This window comes from Neomonachus schauinslandi, chromosome 13 (genome assembly GCF_002201575.2).
Source record: "Neomonachus schauinslandi chromosome 13, ASM220157v2, whole genome shotgun sequence".
In the NCBI taxonomy this organism is placed as follows: Eukaryota; Metazoa; Chordata; class Mammalia; order Carnivora; family Phocidae; genus Neomonachus; species Neomonachus schauinslandi.
This window is the reverse complement of record NC_058415.1, coordinates 21,490,331-21,510,170: the sequence shown is the minus strand read 5'-3', so window position 1 is coordinate 21,510,170 and position 19,840 is coordinate 21,490,331.

Below are 19,840 nucleotides of genomic sequence, written 5' to 3'. Positions count from 1 at the left end.
TTTCTTTCTTTCTTTCTTTCTTTCTTTCTTTCTTTCTTTCTTTCTTTTAATATACTATTAGCTTTAACACTTAAGCTAAAATTTAAGAACAAGTAAATCCACTAACAGTATTATAAATGGGAGATGTGGACAAGAGATTAGTTTGACCCCAAGGAAATAATAATTACGTGAATATTCGTCTCTTTGAAAAAGGCCATTTCTTCCCTCTTTTACCGTTCTTTAAATATAATGACAAACATTATGTAGCCCTTCCCTAGCCAAGTTTTAAGAACTACGCTACAACAGGAAGGTTATGGTATATTTTTGAGGAAAGAGATTTGGGGGAGGGAGGGAGAAAAAGAAAGCAGATACTTTGGAAATATTCTTAAACAAAACTAAAACTGCAACATGGACATGAACACTCTTTGTTTCTTTTTCTTTTTTTCAGAGAGGGGGAGAGAGAGAGCTGGGGGAGGGGAAGAGGGAAAGTGAAAGAGAGAATCTTAAGCAGGCTCCATGCCCATCGTAGAGCCAATGCAGAACTCCATCTCATGACCCTGAGATCATGACCTGAACCAAAATCAAGAGTCAGATGCTTAACCAACTGAGCCACCGAGGCACCCCTCTTTGTTTCATCATCAGAGAAATGCAAATCAAAGTCACAATGAGATATCATCCCATGTCTGTTAAGATGGTTATTTTCAAAAGCAAAAGGTAACAAGTGTTGATGAGAATGTGGAAAAATTGGAACCCTTATGCGCTGTCAGCAGGAATATAAATGGTGCAGCAGCTATGGAAAACAGTATGGAGGTTCCTCAAAAATTAAAAGTGGAACTACCGTGCGATCCAGTAATCCCACCTCTAGGCATACACCCAGAAGAACTGAAAGAGAATCTCGAAGAGATACTTGCAATCCCATTTTCATTGCAGCATTATTCCCAACGGCCAGGATGTAGGATCAAATTAAATGTCCACTGATGGGTGAATGGATGAAGAAAATATGATATATACATACAATGGAATATTATTTGGCCTTTAAAAAGAAGGAAATCCTACCATAGGTGATATGGATGAACCTGGAAGACATTATGGTGAAGTGAAATAAGCCAGTCATGGAAGGATAGATACCGCATAATTTTACTTATATGAGGTGTCTAAAATAGTCAAACTCATAGAAACAGAGAGTAGAATGGTGGTGGCCAGGAGCAGGGGGGAGGGGGGCAATGGGGATTTGTTCAACAGGCATAAAGTTTCAGTTTGCAAGATGAATAAGTTCTAGAGATCTGCTGTACAATGTAGTGTCTATAGCTAGCAATTCGGTATTGCACACTTCAAATTTTGTTGAAAGTGTAGATCTTGTGTTAGGTGTTCTTACTTCAAAACAGACACAAACAAGCAAACAAACCAACAAAACCCAAAGCAGCGGGAGGAAGCTCTTGGAGGCAATGGATATGTTTTCTTATCTTGATGATGGTGATGGTTTCCCAGGTGTATGCAAATTTCCAAACTCATCGAACTGTATTCAGTTAATATACCCATTTTAAAATCTCAATTATACCTCAATAAAACTGTCTAAAAAATACTATGTGTATTGTTTTAATTAGACATATGTTAGGTGCTAGATAAGTTTGAAGTATTGTTTATTTTTTTGGTACCTACTTTAAAATATTGCTTATATTAAACTGAATGAAATCAATAAAAGGAAAAAGTCCCAAGCCTTTTATGCAATAAGACTTTCCAGTATAGGCCCAGGCCAATTACCCTTCTGACATCTGCAATCAGCATTTTAAATGATCAGAAACAGTAGCTGCTGGTGATGGTTTTTCTAAGCCAGCTTGGCTGCAGACCATGTCATGATCTCTCTAGAAAAGTGTATCAGGAGGAATTAGATTAATTTTTAAAGGCTCTTTACCCTTGGGTTTACAGTAAGAATTCATCACTTTAACACCTCATGTTTATTAAGTGACTCCCTGTTTTATATATGATGTTCATAAAATTTGGTTGTGTGAGGGATTTATATTTGACTCATTCCATAGCTGTATGAGACAATCAGTGTGGGACGATGTTAACAAATTAACGAATAGAGCCCTGATAGTATAGAAAGAGAGGGTTAATTCTACCCTATATATACTTTTGTCCAAATATTAAAAAAAAAATTAATGAAAGCAAGGTGTTTAATTCTATAAGCTATAATCACAAAGAGTTTTTACATACACATGAGATCAATCTTCAGAGAGTGGACATTACAGCTCAATATCACATCTTACAAAAAAGCCTTTCTTGATTCTTCAAATTTAACCTAAAACTCCACTCCTTGTGAAAGCATGACTATTGATATTTCTATTACTGCTGCTCTCGGTGTCTAAATTGTATCATAGTGATGGACATTTCTATCCCACATAACAACCCTCTAGGAGTTACGAAGCAGGCATTATGGTACCCATTAGGGAAAAAGAAACTGAGGCCCAGAACATATCAGAATGTTACTGCGGAACATACAATGAGTGAACGGTAGAGGTGCGATTTGACTTGAAGCTTTGTGTCTGAAGGCCAGGGTTTTGTCAGCTACACCACTGGTTATATCCTCATGGACTACGCTGTTCTCCAAAGCTCCAGGTGTAGTCACTTGCACCTAGGATGTGCTCGAAGATGTTAACCGATTTTGAGTGGGAGCACAGATGTCCAGCACACCAGACTTGTGACCACTTTTTTCCAATGTTGGGGGTATACCACTGAGCAAAGCAAGAACAATCCATCAAGAACACAAGCACTTCCTCGGAAATACACAGCCTTGTTGTTGTTGACATTCACTTGCTAAATGACTCAAGTCTGCGGCCTCAGCAATTAGCTGCTTCCCTTGTCATTGAGCAAAGGACCAGAAATGATTCACTGGGACGTGTCTCTTTCCTCTCTTCCTGCTCCACAGAGACCTCCTTGCTCCAGGGGGCGGTGAACAATAATGCAGACAAAGTGGAGGTGGCACCGGAGAGATTTGTAAAAACAGAAAGGTATTTTCTGTGTTGAAATGAGCTTTGGGGAGATAATTGACTTTAAAAGATTCCACAAATCAAAGAGATTATAAATTACACATGAACAATTAGGCATCAAAATTGTTTCTCACTTTATTCTTAATTATAAAGACTAGGAACCGTGTTATCCCTAATAACTTACCTACAAGATCCACTTTATTCAGCAGATGACAAACTGTATCAGATCTTCCAATTTTTCCATAATCAATATCTAATGGGCATTTTTCTATGCATTGGGAAGTCTGTTTCTCGTTAATTGTTACATAAAGTTAAATAATTATGAATTCCTCACAATTAAAACTTTGACGTCTAGTTATTTGACACCCTAGAGATGAGATTAAAAATTTAAAAAGAAAGAAAAGCTCCTTGCATTATGGAGAGCAAGTCTTGCATCAACCAAAACATTTCATAAGGTAGGGTTTTCCACTTCATTGATAGAAAATAGGACACCTCAGTGACCTCCAGACTTGAAACACTCTGTGGTGAATGAGATAAGATAAATTGCCTCCTTTGTTGCTACCTAATTTCAGTTTGCCAAATGATATATAATTTGTTACTTTTCAAGAAATTATTTTCCAAGAAAGAGATTGCCTTATTTATTTTGTTTTACGTAATTTAGGAAAAAAAAAACAAAAACAAGGAAGAAAACTTACGACCTACAGGAGAGTGGAATGCAATTAGTAAGAGCAATACAAGTTGGAGATGGATTCTATTCTTGCAGGGGCATAAAAAAAAGCCTGTACATTCTAGATAGGCTAATACCGAGTATGGGAATATAATGAGTGGTATATCTGTTAAACATGTATACATACACGGCGGGAAATGTGATGATTTCTTTGTGGTTCCGAGACAGGGAGATCAAAGGAGGGCTCCATTCATTCATTCATTCATTCGTTCCTATTTGAGTGAGCATATACTCTGTGTTGAGTGAGCACTGATAGGACGTGGAGAAGTTACCACCTCAAAAATATGAACACAAGGGGCGCCTGGGTGGCTCAGTCGTTAAGCGTCTGCCTTTGGCTCAGGTCATGATTCTCAGGGTCCTGGGATCGAGCCCGACATCAAGCCCCACATCGGGCTCCCTGCTCTGCAGGAAGCCTGCTTCTCCCTCTCCCACTCCCCCTGCTTGTGTTCCTGCTCTCGCTCTCTCTCTCTCTCTGTCAAATAAATAAATAAAATCTTTTTTAAAAATTATAAAAAATACCAACACAAACCCCCTTCCTCTTCCAGCTAGGTAATTTTAAACAGGGCAAACAGCTGATAGATTGAAAAGTTACGTTGTTTATTTTCTAAATAGGAAAGAAGTGTGAGATTCTGCCTTCACCTAACGTTCCAGAAGGCTCAGGAGTTGAAATTTGTTGTTTATGGTGTAAAACAAAAACAACAGTATTTGCATTCTGTTTCCACATGAGAATTAAAACACGGTGGCCTTTAGCTACAGTTCAGGCAACAATGTGGCTTTGCCTTTCAACCATTTATAATATTGAGTATTACTACTTAGGAATTAGGGGCTATAGAGCAGGAAGACAATGTTAGAGTTAGTACATTAAAGCAAATTTCTAATTCTGCATAACTAGCATGCATTTACTTCATTAACTAGCAGTTACATTTCCCACGCCTTCAATTAACACTGGTTTCATTTTAAATGCTATCAGTTAAGACAAGATGTGATAAGAAAACATCATCGCCAGGCAAGCATTCCTCAAACACAGCTGATTTATCTCTTTGGCAATTCATTAAAATGCAAAATATATTGAAATTGATTTTCGGCACTTTCAGGCAGGAATGTTTCTAATAATGTTAATTTGCAAATTTCCTCTTCTTCTTCTTTTTTTTTTTTAAGTCTCTGTGCTGTAGTTGCCAAGTTCAGCCGGAGGCTATTTGTATTGTGCAGACAGAAAATGAACAGCGAACATTTATTTCTCATATCTTTCTGAGAAACCTGAGGCGCATGAAGATATTTGTGCTGTACCAGGCAGAGTCAATCCCCCTCAGTACCTTTAGTTGCTATATATCACCAGCAAACTCCCAGCTAGTCCTGCTGTAGCAATTAACCTGCTAGAGCTCTCTCCTGTCAGGCTCCATAATAATAAACTCAACTGCACCCCCCCCCCCAACCATCCCCAAGAGAGACAGAGCTATAGATTCTGGCTCTGCAACTTCCACAGAGGCCGAATTATTCAGAATCAGCATGATTAAGAAGATGACACGGTATTAGTTAAAAAGACAACCCCCCCCGCCCCCCCGGGGCTGAGGTTTAAACCTATTAGGTGGAAACACTGATCTTTCCCTCTTTGGTGTACAGTTCCTAAAATAGGGTTCTTGAAAGACTATTTACAATACCTTGTCAATTTCCAAACTTATGAATAAAATCGAAACCTACAGCTCATGTAAACCTAGGAGCTGGCTAAAAATATTTTCACCCCAAAGAGACAAAGGGAGCAGGTTCATTTTGAGTCATTGGTCATGTTTCAATTGTTATTCTTAAAAGAAAAAAAAAAAAAACGACAAAAAACCAAACCATCCCCTTGTTTGCACTTTTCGGGTCAGTTTCAAATGGACCAAATTGTGATGAATTATAAATTAAAAATCCGGATATACAATCTGCCAGATAACCAGTTGTTAGAGTCTGGAAATAGCATATCCCTAACAATAAACCTTGTCTTTATGAGGATGGCAGTATTATAAATGTCATAATGGATTGCAAATGAACCAGCTGTTTATATTCTACTCCAGTACATGAATGAGAGAAGAGCAAGCAAAGAAATAAAAGGAGATTGAGGAAAATTTACTAGTATCAAGTCACAGGAAAAAAAAGCCCAAGGAACTCAATTTTTACGCATTCCCATCCAATTTACCCTTGCTGGTGACTTTTGGGGGGGGAAGTGTAGCTTTTGAAACCAATTGTATTATTCCACTTTAAGATGCCTTCTAGTATATTCAATAGACCCATCACAATTATATGTTCCTTTTTCAGTCTCAAGCCGCCCTCACCATACGAGATTGGTTACTGTCAGAGGACTTTCAGAGAAGGATTTGAATGCAATTTCAAAGGCCAGACAGAGCAGCTTTCAAAACACTGCAAGCTTAGGAAAGCAGTGTTAGTAGCCCAGGAGGGGTGAGACTCTGGCTTTCTGTTTCTCAATTTCACTCATTTCCTTTCACGCTAAAGCACCTTTTGATCCTGACCAGGTGCAATCGAGACAGCATGGCAATGCTAAGGGAATGACCCCACCTACCCAAAGCGCTACAAAATGGCAATTATCTGTAACTGTGTTATTGGTAGCATAGCCATTAGCTGGTGGACACCGGCAATTCCCTTTGAGAACAGAAACGCTTTGCTCTTCTACATATGATTAAATCTAGGTCCACCCGTGAGCTGTCAACAAATGGCCGGGCCATTCATAAACGGTTGTGAGCAGATCGCCGTTTGCCACACATCAGGTATGAATCCTATGTGTTTGTTATGCAAAGATCTTATTTCGAGTTTCACGTCCTCTTTTTCTCAGCCAGAACTAAAATCCAGCAAGGGGATGCAGAGGAGGGGTACAACTCGACTTCAAAAAATTGAGAGTATTGCTTTATGGGGCATTACAGCTACTCTATTTAAAAATCCAATCCAGAAGATAAAATTACCACTTGTTATGTTTGCATTTGCAGATAAGGCACCTCACCCTTGGCTGCAGTTCCCTTATCTCTGTAATATTCATGGAGTGCTAGCTTTTAATTAAACATCCACAACTCTATGTAACTCAAAGTGTATATTTTACTGCTGCAGGAACCAGTAGTTGAGAAAAGTTCTATATTTTAGATTTATTTTTAAAGCCTGGGTAGTTTTATTGCCAATGATGTCATGAACAGTGCCTTCCTACAAAGGTGACTAAGTTTTGTGCTTCAAGAGACACGTCGATCATCTCAGGGATCCCAAAAGTTCATGAGGCTCGTGACTTTCGCAGATATAATAGTCAGAAATTTGACTTTCTCAGAAACCCTTGGAGGTCTGTGATACGTAATCATTTGTCATTTTCTTAAGGCAAAAGTTTATCCCCATGCATGGTAGATCTGGAATGCAGAGGCGGTTTACACGGTTACTAATTCCACCAAACTGATCATCTGTCTTCTTCAAATATAATACACCTTCACTTCCCTGACCTTTCCTCAGTCCCCTTTCTTGGTTCCCATCTGCAAATGGTGAGGTCTAAGACTGTTAGCTTCTCATTCTTCACACTCTCCCTAGGTCATCTTACCGTGTCCCGGGACTGCAAGTTCTATGTGTATGTTGATAACCCAAACCAAAATCATCCCCCCAGATCTCGCTCCCGAAATTGAGAAGCATGCAAGCAACTGCTTTTTAGGACACTGGATATTCCACTGGCACTTGGATTCAACATATCCCAAAAGCAAGCTATAATAATGCTGGTAGGATTTAATATGGATTTAATGTTTACATTCATCATCTTTACAAGAAAACCCTATCAGGTAAGAGACTATCATAATCCCAAATTTACAGGGAGGAAACTGGGGCTCGGATGTGTTAATTATCAAGGTCACAGGATTTGGACCCCTGTTCATCTGAGCAGTCTCTGTTTTTAATCACTATCCCCATGCTGCCCTTCCTCTTCCTCTTTCATGTACATAATTTGTCCTAGTGACCCTTTCCTGTGTCAACTGAACCTCTTCAGGGATGGCTTCACTGATCCTACAGAGTAATGGGCTTCCAGAACTAGAGCTCTGCAAATATAAAGGACTTCTTTTTAAAGAAAGCCTGTCATTATGTATTTATTTGATTTGTAATCTCCTGAATAGCCTGGGAAATACAAAGGGACTATACAGTTGAGAAAACAGAGGGCGATAAATGGGTGAGAGAGAGAATAGCATGGAAAGAGAGCAGCAAGGTTTCAGTCACTAATGGGCAAAGCCAACCTTGGAGACTGAAGGTCCAAAGCTTTGTCCAATGCATGGGGGGAAACCAGTGAGGAAGGACAGAAGAAAAATGACAAGCTGTGATCTTTTTACTTATGCATTAAAGGGCCAAGTAGCCTAGGGCACCCTATATAAGTAAGGCACTTAGAGACAAGGACTTGCTTTATGTATGTATAAAACACATGCTTACGTGTATACATACACCTATCTATATATAATTAATAGACTTTATTCTGGGGGCACCTGGGTGGCTCAGTTGGTTAAGTGACTGACTCTTGATTTCAGCTCAGGTCATGATCTCAGGGTCCTGGGATTGAGCCCTGCATCAGGCTCCATGCTCAGCAGGGAGTCTGCTTGAGGATTCTCTCTCTCCCTCTCCCTCTGCCCTTCCCCCTCCTGGCACATATGCACATTCTCTAAATGAATGAATGCATGAATGAATGAATGAATGAATGAATGAATGAATGAATAAATAAATAAATAAATAAATAAATAAATACCTTTAAAAAAATAGACTTGATTTTTTAGAGCAGTTTTAGGTTCACAGCAGAATTGTGCAGTAAGTAAGTACAGTGGGCTCCATATATTCTCCCCAGCATCCCCTACCATCAACATCAGACATCAGTTGTTACAGTTGATGAATCTACATTGACACATCATTATCATCCCCCAAAGCCCATAGTTTACATTATAGTATCACACAGAGTAATTTCACTGTCCTACAAATCCTCTGTGCTTCACTTCCTCATTCTTCGTACCCTCCCTCCCCCACCCCGGCAACAACTACCTGTCTTTTTACTGTCTCCTCAGTTTTGCCCTTCACATAATGTCATTTAGTTGGAATCATACAGTATATAACTTTTTCAGACTGGCTTCATTCACTTAGTAATATTCATTTAAGTTTCCTCCATATCTTTTTGTAGCTTGATAGTTTTTCTTTTCGGTGTTGAACAATATTCCGTTTTCCAGATGTACACCAGTTTATTTATCCATTGGCCTAGTAAAGGACATCTTGGTTGCTTCCAAGTCTCAAAGATGATGAATAAAGCTGTTATAAACATGCATGTGCTAGCACATAAGTTCTCAACTCATTGGGTAAACATCTGGAAGCATATTGACTGGATCGTATGGTGAGAGTGTGTCTCGTTTTATAAGAAACTGCCAAACTGTCTCCCAAATGACCACCATTTTGCATTCCCACCAGCAAAGAATGAGAGTTCCTGTTCTTCCATACCCTTGTCAACATTTGTTGTTGTCAGTGTTGTGGATTTTGGCCATTATTATAAATGTGTAGTGGTATCTCAGTGACCTTTAATTTAAAATTCCCTAATGATGTATTACATTGAGCATCTTTTCGTCTGCTTATTGGCGATCTGTATGTCTTCTCCAACAAGGTGTTTGAGTCTTTGGCTCATTTTTTAATAAGACTGTTCACCTTCTTATTGTTGAATTTTAAGAGTTCTTTCTATATTTTTAGATAATAGTACTTTCTCAAATATGTCATTTGTGAATATTTTCTCCCAGTCTGTGTCTTGTCTTCTTATTTCTTTATGTTATATTTTTATAGTTACTAAGTAAGTTCCTTCATTCCTACTATGTACATACCTCCCATGGACCATTCCAATGTGTAGAACATTCAGAATCCTGTGGCTAACAATTGAAACAATTGTCCTTGAGACCTGACTGTGTATAAGGCACTGTATTGTGATGGGTGCTGTAGGAATGTACATGTGCTATTTCATTTTTGTCCCTAAGAAAGGTAGTACAGTCATAAATGATGGAGAAGACAGGCCCCATGAACCCCATTCCAGGGTTTTCATCAACATAGAGCAACCAAAATTTTTAGAAAACAATCCCCACTGTCCTTGTTTCTGTCTCCCTGGGCCCAAAGTCCATGCTCATTACTCTTCCCTTAAAGTTTTCATCACCTGAAGATGCCCTTCCTGACTTCAGGGACCTTGGCATTCTTATGGAATTGTCAGCTAAGTAGTCTCCTATCTTTGGGATACTTCATCCCTTCTCCCCTGAGCTCATCCTTTCATTTGTTCCAGAGAGAATTTCTGACACCAGTCCTTGGAAGCATGAATTCCAACTCCATTACCATGCAGAAGGGTTAATGGAGAGATTACTACCACAAGCTGCAGTTATCTGGGAAGATTTCATAGAAAAGAAATTTGAGCAAAAACCTAAGAGATGAATAGGACTTGGCAAGAAGAGAGAAAAGCCAAAGTGTCAGAGAAATGAGAAGTCACCAGGAAGAAGAAAAAGACTCAGGGACTGTATAGCGAACCACCAACTGGACCAAGCAGGAGATGCAAATAGGGGAAGGGTGTGGGCAGGTCTACAAAATTAACCTAGATCTGTAATAACGCTTTGCCTTTGGATGTTCTAGAAGGTCTTGCACTTCTAATGTACCGCCGTGTCATAAGAAATAGCTAACAGTTACTGAGTACTTCCTAAGCACCAGGACATTTAGAAATGCTTTTTGGTGTAGAGCTGCCAAGCATGGTCTCTGGCAGGGAGACTGATTCTAGATCTCTGCCTCCTAACCACTGCACTCTGCATTAGTTCCCTCAACAGAGCTTGGCAACACCCCACTCTCTTCTCTTAACAATAATGGCAACTGTTAGGAGCAGGTTGAATTCCACTCTTTTTTCTCTCTTCTGAGATCTTATGACAGAAGCAATATTCAAAGAGGCAAATTGGAAAGGGTCATACAGTTTAAAAAATACACTGATAGTGGCATATTGTTGTGAATGTAACAAATTACCACAGACTTAGTAGCATAAAACAGCTCAAACTTATTATCTTACTGGGCTATGGGTCTGAGGTTCACCTGAACCTGAACTGAAACTGAGGTGCTAGTAGGGCTGTGTTGTTGGGGTTTTTTTCCAGAAGCTCCAGGGGAAAATTCATTTCTTTTTCCAATTGCTAGAGGTTGTCCACATTCCTTGACTTTGAGCCACTTTCTCCACCCTTAAAGCCAGCAAGGGCAGGTGGAGTCCTCATATGGTGAACTTGGAGGTTTTATCATGTCTTTCTTGATTCTCTTCTCTTCTACCTCCCTCTTCTACTTTTAAGGATCCTCCTGATTACACTGGGCCCACCCAGATAATCAGGATAAGCGCTCTGTTATATGATAAAGTATTAGCAACTATAATTTGCATTTGTCACACAACCTAACATATTCGCAGGTTCTGGGGATTAGGTTCATCTTTGGGGGACCATTATCCTGCCCACCATAGTGCTCCATAAATATTATTTATTAGTACTTTCAGTGGAGTAAGAACTTAAAGAAACATGAAGCCATTAATTATGAAATGATTAATACCAAGTTAATAAAATTTTCCTAAGACTTTACTTGAATCGTGCTCCCACTTAATTTCACAGCAACAGTGGTTTTTTTGTTTGTTTGTTTTTTGGTTTTTTGGTTTCTTTTTAGCAGCTCAAATGTAGGGATTGTGTTCAAAGTGTTTAACGTAGCTTTCACAGAAACAAAAACTCCTGTCTTTTCACACTCATATGGGGACTGGAATTTACACCATATTTAATTAAATTACGTAATGACAGAGATAATTATACCTGGGAGAAATGCATGGGGAGAAACACAACTGACTGTTGGTAAACATATAACTCAGCTGGAGAAGCAGAAGCTATTGTGTTCAACAGAGGAGCGTCTACTGGTGACAGGCTCACAGCACGCCGTGAACACCCATCCATGTGTTTTGTGGGAGGAATGGAGATTGTCCATTTATCTGGCAAACAAGTTAGTGGAAGTTTTTAAAGAAAGCTTCCACTCTCCTACAAACAATATAATGAACAATAAAATGAAGGAGCAGACTCAAGTTCTGATCTCTTCTCATTCATGCCTTACAAGCTGGTAAATTAATTAATGCCTAAGAAGTTAGTGAGGGCTAAGATACTACGTACTTCAAGGCATAGCGGTAAGTATTGAAGTAGGTCTTGCAGGGAAAGGTCTTCATTGGATAACTATTCTGTCAATCACAAATATTTGCCTACTGTTTCCATTACTTCTTTGAATAAATTCCTAGACATGAATTGTTGAATGGATATGTTTATAAATTTCTCAATTCCTGTTTACAACTATACCGAAATAGCTTCCAGAAATATATATGCCAATTTCACTCCTAACTAAAATATATGATGATACCCATTTCCTCAACAAACTTGCCAAGACTCCTCATCATTTTAATATTGCCAAATTGAGAAACCTAAATAAATAAAGAGAATCTGAAATCATTCTTTTCATTTGAGTTTTTGTGATGATTGCTTTTGGGGATGTTTTCATGAGCAATTATATTGACCATTTGATTTCCTCTTTTTGCGAACTGCTTGCTAATGTTCTTACCCTATTTTAATTGGGATGTTTAAAGTTTTCTCAGTGATTTGTAAGAATTCCAAATATTAAGACCTTTGCTTATTGTGTCCTTAATTTTTCTGATTCATGTTTTTCTTTGTTTTATTTATGTGTCCTAAGGAGATCCTTGAAGGACGACTCCCCAATTTCCTCTGTCCTCTGGGGGAAAAAAAATCAATTTTAAAGCACCATCTGCCTGAGATTTCCTGTGGCTAGTAAATTTCCTAATAAAATTAGCACATACATTTCAGTATTCATCAAAGAGTTCATTTGAATCTCTAATAATTACTTGACTTTTTAAGAAACCACAACTATTTTCAGAAAATACGTTTCTTCTTTACATTCTTCTCACAGCTTAGGTACCAAACCAACTTACATTTGTGATCCCTGACTTGTTTTCACCAATCAATTCCTATTCTTTTTTAATTGCATATTTCACTAGGCTTGCCTTTATTTAGCAACTGTTACCTTAAAGCTTATTATTATAGCACCTCCGTCTGTTAAATAGTCAACATCCTTTCCATCACCTCGGCACTTCTAATCCCCCTCCTCGCAGCCCCCTCACTGAATGAAAAGCAACGCGTTTTTTGTTGGAAGCTTTGAATGAATAATTCATTTGGAAAAATCGTCCGTGTTGTGCATGTTCAGAAGACAGCACACTTCTCTTGTCAGTCATAATGGCTTGGGTAGGACTAAGTGCTGTTCAGCGTGTGTGCAGAGTGTACTGCTGATGGCGGGTTGCTGAGTTGCCAACTGCATTAATCCTGACCATCCTTCTTTGTCTTTTATGACAGGAAGATTAAGATTCAGGGTCTTATTCGGTTGTTGCAGTTAGACTCTGTTTCACTTGGTTGTTTCGAACCTTCTTTTAAGTTACCAACAGATTCTCATCATTATCCCTCTCAGGCCCAGTGAAATCCCGACCCAGAGTTATGTTCTCCGAGGGCAGCATGCTATAAAGAGGAGAGAGCGTGGCCTTTTGCCAAACCTTGGGTTCGAGTTCTACATCTGCCATATGTAGGCATGGCAGCTTGGGCAGGGTACATAAACTTGATGAACCTCAGTCCCTTTATCTGGAAATCGGAGAGGATCATTGCTATAACACGGATTGTTTGTGTGTATGGATGTGTGGATTCTACAAGGAAATAGTCTATGGGAGCACCCCAGCATTACACCTGGAGGATGGCAGGTTTCTAGTTCATGTTCACGTCCTTTTAATTCATTCCTTCTTTACCCATACCTCAATCATCTCCTTTCCTTTCTCCATGACACATATGTAAAATACTGAATGAGCTTACCATGTTCCTAAAGACATTCAGTCTGTCCTTATTTTCACAAGATAAAGCCCACTTTCCGAGCAAGATCCCAATCAGCTGCTCCCTCCCACCCAACTCATGTGCCCAATGGACTAGCGACATGGAATTAGTCTTCACTTTCCCCGAGTAATTTCATGTCACTTCCATCTCCAGGCCCAACAATTCCTGCCCTGTGCCTGGCTTGTCCATTCTCTTCTGCACAGCTGCAAGAATCATAGTCCTTTAAGATGTGGTTATGTATAACACACCTTCTTGCAATTCTTCCCAGACCTCCATGGCCTTGGCCCAGCCTCCATGCTCCACGCACCCTGCACCCACGTTCATTCTCACACTTACCTTTCTCATGATAGGATCATTATGTGGCCATGTCTCCATCTCCCGAATAGAACAAGCTCTAAAGGGCATGAATATACCTTAATGTCTCTTTCTTTGGCTTATGGAAAATGCCTCACGGAATTTTGGGTAAATACATGAACGAATTCTGGAAAGCATGAATGAATGAAGTATTGAATATTTTAAGGAATAATATCATAGACATTAAAAAATACTAGAATCATTATGTCTCAATGACATGGTTACCGGAATACCAAAAAATGCCTGTTTTGTACCTTTAAGCAAGCATCTGTAGAACTAGTTTTTTGGGTTTTTTTTAGATATGTTGATAAATGAGAAGTGCATTGTTCTTACTGTTTGCATGCAAGTCTTCCTTTTCCCCCACCTTTTCCACTCCCACCTCCCTGATTGCTCTCTCCAACTCGTCCCCTCTTCCTTCTGCCGTTTGAAGAAAGTAGAATTAAGAGGGATTATTTGGAGATCCCTCCAGAGGCTGGTAACCTCAGCTGTGACATCTGGAATCCAGCCTGTTTTACTTGCTGGTCCATAAAACATCCTCACAAATGTTAACTGGTAACTAACCCTCTGGCTCTGTTAACCCTCTCCTCCCTCGTTTGGCAGTGGCTCTGTTCTGCATCTGGTCTTAGAATTTACATTCTTTTCCTCCCCTAGGGGGCACATCTCGTCTTAACTGGCGGTCTACAACCGCCAGGAAGCGAGCTACATATCATAAAGGCCTTAAGGGATTTTTCTCTTCCTGTTTCTATGTGATGTCCATTGGTTTTTCAGGAAGTGGCGCAGCACATTTCCTGTTTCCTTTGGGAGAAAATCTCAAGTCCTCACACAGAATGTATGGTCTGATCAGCCCTTCCATACCAATGCTGAATATATTTATGGATAAGGTCCTTACACAAGAGACCCTATGCCCTCACCAGAAGAATTCAAAACTGATAATGCCAACATTTGCTTGGAAGAAAAATAATCAAGGAATCCACGTGAAAACAAGACTGTTTTCTTTTAACTTATACCTTAAAACAAAAAATTTGATTAAGACTAAAATGGAATGCTATTTGAGAGGTGCTACTGGTCAACCTTCTACTTCTGGACGCTATACACATCAACTGCGTGCGAGTGTGTGCGCATGTCTGATATCTGTCATTACAGAGCTGATGGCAGAGGGGTTCAACATTCTAATGAAGGGATGAATATGGTTGGTTTGATTTTTGTTTTGAGTTTTGCCAATGATGATGGCAACAACAGTAGTATGTACCATGAACAGAGTACACACGGTGTCACACTTGGCACGCAGTGTCTTATTTAATTAGCAAAACAACCTGTAAAATCAGGACTTATGATGTCTATTTTACAGAAGACAACTGCGTGCTCAAACTGAATGCTAACGCGTTTGAGAAGCTTGCCAAATGTCTCAGAGTAAGGAAGAGGGAGAGGAGAGATTCAAACAGATGGAGAGCAAACTCCATCCTTAGCTACTGCACAATACTGCCCCCCACCAGTTCAATAATATTCTACTTCTACAGCTTACTTTCCCCAATTGTTTAAAATATAATCCTGTCATCACATAGTTTATCAATGAGAACAATGACTCCCAGATTTGATAGCTCAGGAATGGGTTTTACTAAGTGGATTTTACTAAAAAGGCAGAATCCTAGAACCCACTGGAGATATGCTGAGTCAGGCTGTCTTTAGGCAGAATTCAGGAATCTCTGTTAAAATATATCCCCAGTTAATTGGGATGCAACCTACCTGGCATGGCTCTTGTTGGCCCATGGGTGGGAACCAGGTCTTGGACAGACTCTGAACTTTTGGCCATGGACTTTGTCTGTTCCAAAATGCCTGGCACATAGAGTAGCCACTCAACAAATAGTTGATGAACTGAATTGTTGAACCATCAATTTTTATAGTGATACTTCCCACACTGGGATAGTAATGAACATGATTTTTCCACTAGTTTTTGGAAGGGGAAATCCACTCAACCCAAGAAACAACTCAAACTTTCAGGCTTGGAGGAGGCAGTCAAGTGGCAGCAATGGAATCTCTCTCAGCAGAGTTTTGCATTAAGGAGAAAGGCTACACTCAAGGTAGACATTTCCTTCCTAGGGCAATAGGGGCATCTATCATTAAGGTTTATAGGTATTTGTATGTGTCATTACTGTCACTGGTTTCTCCTGGGGCCTGGGGAGAATTAAGCTGAATGCCTGTAAAAATACAACAAGCTCCTAAGAGAAAGATGCTTTCTAAAGATATAGTATTACTATAAATTTCAACCACTTCCCCTTGCTTGAAAATGCTGTCCTGGTGAGAATGATCACTTATCAGGTGTGGGCTCATTTCCCAAGCTAGTGGGACTCTCTCAGGCATCCTGAAAATGGAGGAATGGGGTTGCTGGGGTAAAGGGCAGGGAAAAAGCTCACAAAAAGTGACAATAATCTATTTTTCATATCTATATAAGTTATAAGTACAGCCTTGCCAATAGTTGGTATAGTAATAACAAAAACATGGGCTTGTAAAACTCCATTATCTGTGCTTAAGTGGAATACCATCTTCTTCTTTTTTTTTTTAAGATTATATTCATTTATTTGACAGAGAGAGAGACAGCAAGAGAGGGAACACGAGCAGGGGGGAGTGGGAGAGGGAGAAGCAGGCTTCCCGCATAGCAGGGAGCCCGATGCGGGGCTGGATCCCAGGACCCTGAGATCATGACCCGAGCTGAAAGCAGTTGCTTAACCGACTGAGCCACCCAGGCTCCCCTGGAATACCATCTTCTTAAAGGAATTTGTTTCATTTGCTGTTTTTCTTACTGCTGCAGGGACCCAACCCAATTTGGCATGTGCCAATGTCAGGGAGCCTGATCCTCCTCCTTACTCCTCAGAAAGGATCAGTCATCTCGATCTCCATCAGATTTTCACAGTAGCTAGCTGTTTGAACCAGGATAGTTTCCTTGGAGTAATCTTTTAAACCGAAAGCCAAAATCCCTTTACTCATCTCGTATATATGAGAATAAATGTCTCTGACCTGCTCATAAACTTGGAGGCATGCCATCCTTTGGCCTGCAGATAAATACCGCACTTCACTAGTTCCTGGTGATTTTATACCCAGTTGGGATGTGATGCCTAAGTAAAAACAACATTCTAGGAAGAAATGGATACATTTGTAGATAGATGAAGGGAATGTAAATTGTACAGCCATTTTGAAAAGTAATGGTGCAATGTGATCAAAAGACTTGGAAATATTAATAACATATATTTTATGTGTCAACATTATATTAATATACATACTTACATAAATTTAATTAATAGAAAATATTTAAAATGCACAAACATAACACAAATATGTATTATGCATTATGTACCTGTAAATGCCAGCTATACTTATATTATTCTACTGGTGATCTTGTCCTATTCTGTGAATTCGATGTTGACAACTCTCAGACCTCATTTCAATAGAGACCTGACTTCTCAACCTCTTTTGCATGACTAACAGATATCTCAAAACTGAACTCTTGATGTTCCCTGATGTTTCCACAATCTTCTCCATCTCAAATGGAAGCTCCTTGAACCATTTGTTCAAGCCAAAAATCTAAGCATTACTGTTGACAGTTTTCTATTTCTCACAGCAACCAAGACATTCCATTGTCTCTACCTTCAAAATAGATCAAGAATCCACACCTATATGGTCACTTCCATCACCCCCACTCCTCAAAACCACCATCACCTTGGAGGTCAGAAGAGAGGTCTGACTAGATTGACATATGAGGGAGACACCAGCAAGTTGATGTATCTGAAAGCCTTAGGAATGGATATGACCACCTAGAAAAGGAGTGAGAAAAGAGAAAAGAACAAAACCTAAGAAAAACTGCAAGGAACTTTAGCAGAGCTCAGATATAGGAGACAGAGCCTTGAGAAGAGGCAGAGGCTTGAGAAGAGTTGGAAAGACCACCCAGGCCCTCGGTTTGTTAGAGGTGAGACCATTTTAGATTAACACAGAGACAAAGCTGGGCGTGTTCTGGGAGGGGTTGGGGGGAGCAGCCTCATAACCTTCCTATAGATTGTTCCAGAAACGTCCTGTCATAGAAACAGTGCTTGGGCCTAGGATCACTGTGAGAGAGGACTTGGGGCACCTCCACAGAAAGCAGTCCAGCCCCATCTATTACCCCAGATTCAATAGAGCCAGGTCATATGTTTTGTGGAACAAAAGGAAAAGGACAAGTTGGGTCCTCACCAGGTGGGATCCAGTGTCAGAAGGCTGTGGGGATTGTCCTTGTCTGTGGTTGCACAGGCTTCTCCATCTTGTCTCAGGGCAGCGGCCTCCCCTTGGCCATCCTAAGACCCAAGTTCCTGTTGGATGGGCCAGGCTGCCACCCCAGGGGCTGCGCTGTTAAGAAAGACAGAGGAGTCCCTGAGAGAAAATTGTCATGAGTGATGTCACAGGGTGAGGCTGGGCCAAACTCAGAGGTACCATCATCCGGCAACACCCTGGATTCTCTATGTATGTACACTAGAAGGAGAATCTGTCATGTTAATTTAAAAGCCCTGGAGGAAACCCCTGCTGGGGGCATTGATGGATGAAGGAAGGAAGAAGAGCACAGAGGACACCAGGGGCTGAAAGGAACTGACAGTGGGCCATCCTAGGAGCAGAAGGGGAGCAAAACAGTACAACACCAGCCTCCAGAGCAGGGGGAGTAGGGAGTTGTGGGTACAACTCTCTTTCTGCCCTCCATGCACATCAAAGATTCCCAGAGGGAATTAATTAGGAAAGGAGCTCTAAGGAAAACTGGGTTTCCTCTCATCTAAAGGGTAAAAGACTCTGAGGCCCATTTAGACTTGAAATATTCTTAGAAATGTAAGTTCTAGGATATATTTACCACATTTATTTCTAAATTGTCTTCAATAAGCACGAACCACTTTTGTTATTTTTAAATCAACAAAAAGAGAAATTAAGAGGAAATGACCATGATTTTTACACTTACGACTTTTCTCTATATTTCTAAAAGATTTACTTACATTCATATCACAAATCTCATGTAGGGTAGTTGGAAAATATCCCATTTCATTGACTGAAAAATGGAGTGCTGGAGAGATTAATGAACCTTCTAAAGGTCAGAATTCTAAACACTAAATACTGTGGGTAATTTTTCCTTAAGCATGAATTCCCTATTTCAACATGTTCAAGCAATTGCCAAATTATAATCTCTGCTTTTGTCGCAGATTTCAAATTGGTCGGGGCTGCACTGGATGATTTCAGACTAATTATTCAGATATCTAAAATGGCATCTGGCATGATTTCTCTTAAAATACAGTCAACTATGATTGTTTTTCTTTCTCCTGCCTGAGGCTTCTCAGAACTCATGTTCAGTTGGTTTTTTCTTGAAGACATAACATCAGATGGAATTTTTCTTTTCCTAAATGCCTTGAGTGGGAGCATTCCTTTTTGTCAACAAATACTTTAAGGGTATTAAAGTATTTAAATACTTCAAATATATATGTGGAAGATCACTGATGTGTTATTGAACGCCTCGCTCAAGACTAAAGATTATACTGCTCTGACAGGAAGTTTGCAAATTCCTATTTCACATTGTGCTGTGAAAATTTCAAAGATGACTTTAATTTTAAAATCTGGTAACAGTTTACTCACATAAAAGTTATTCCTCTTATTTTTAGTTGAATATTTTCTTTCAGAGAGATTCTTTTTTTTTTTTGTAAGATTTTATTTATTTATTTGAGAGAGAGAGAATGAGAGAGAACACATGAGAGGGGATAGGGTCAGAGGGCAAAGCAGACTCCCCGCCAAGCAGGGAGCCCGATGCGGGACTCGATCCCAGGACTCCAGGATCATGACCTGAGCTGAAGGCAGTCGCTTAACCA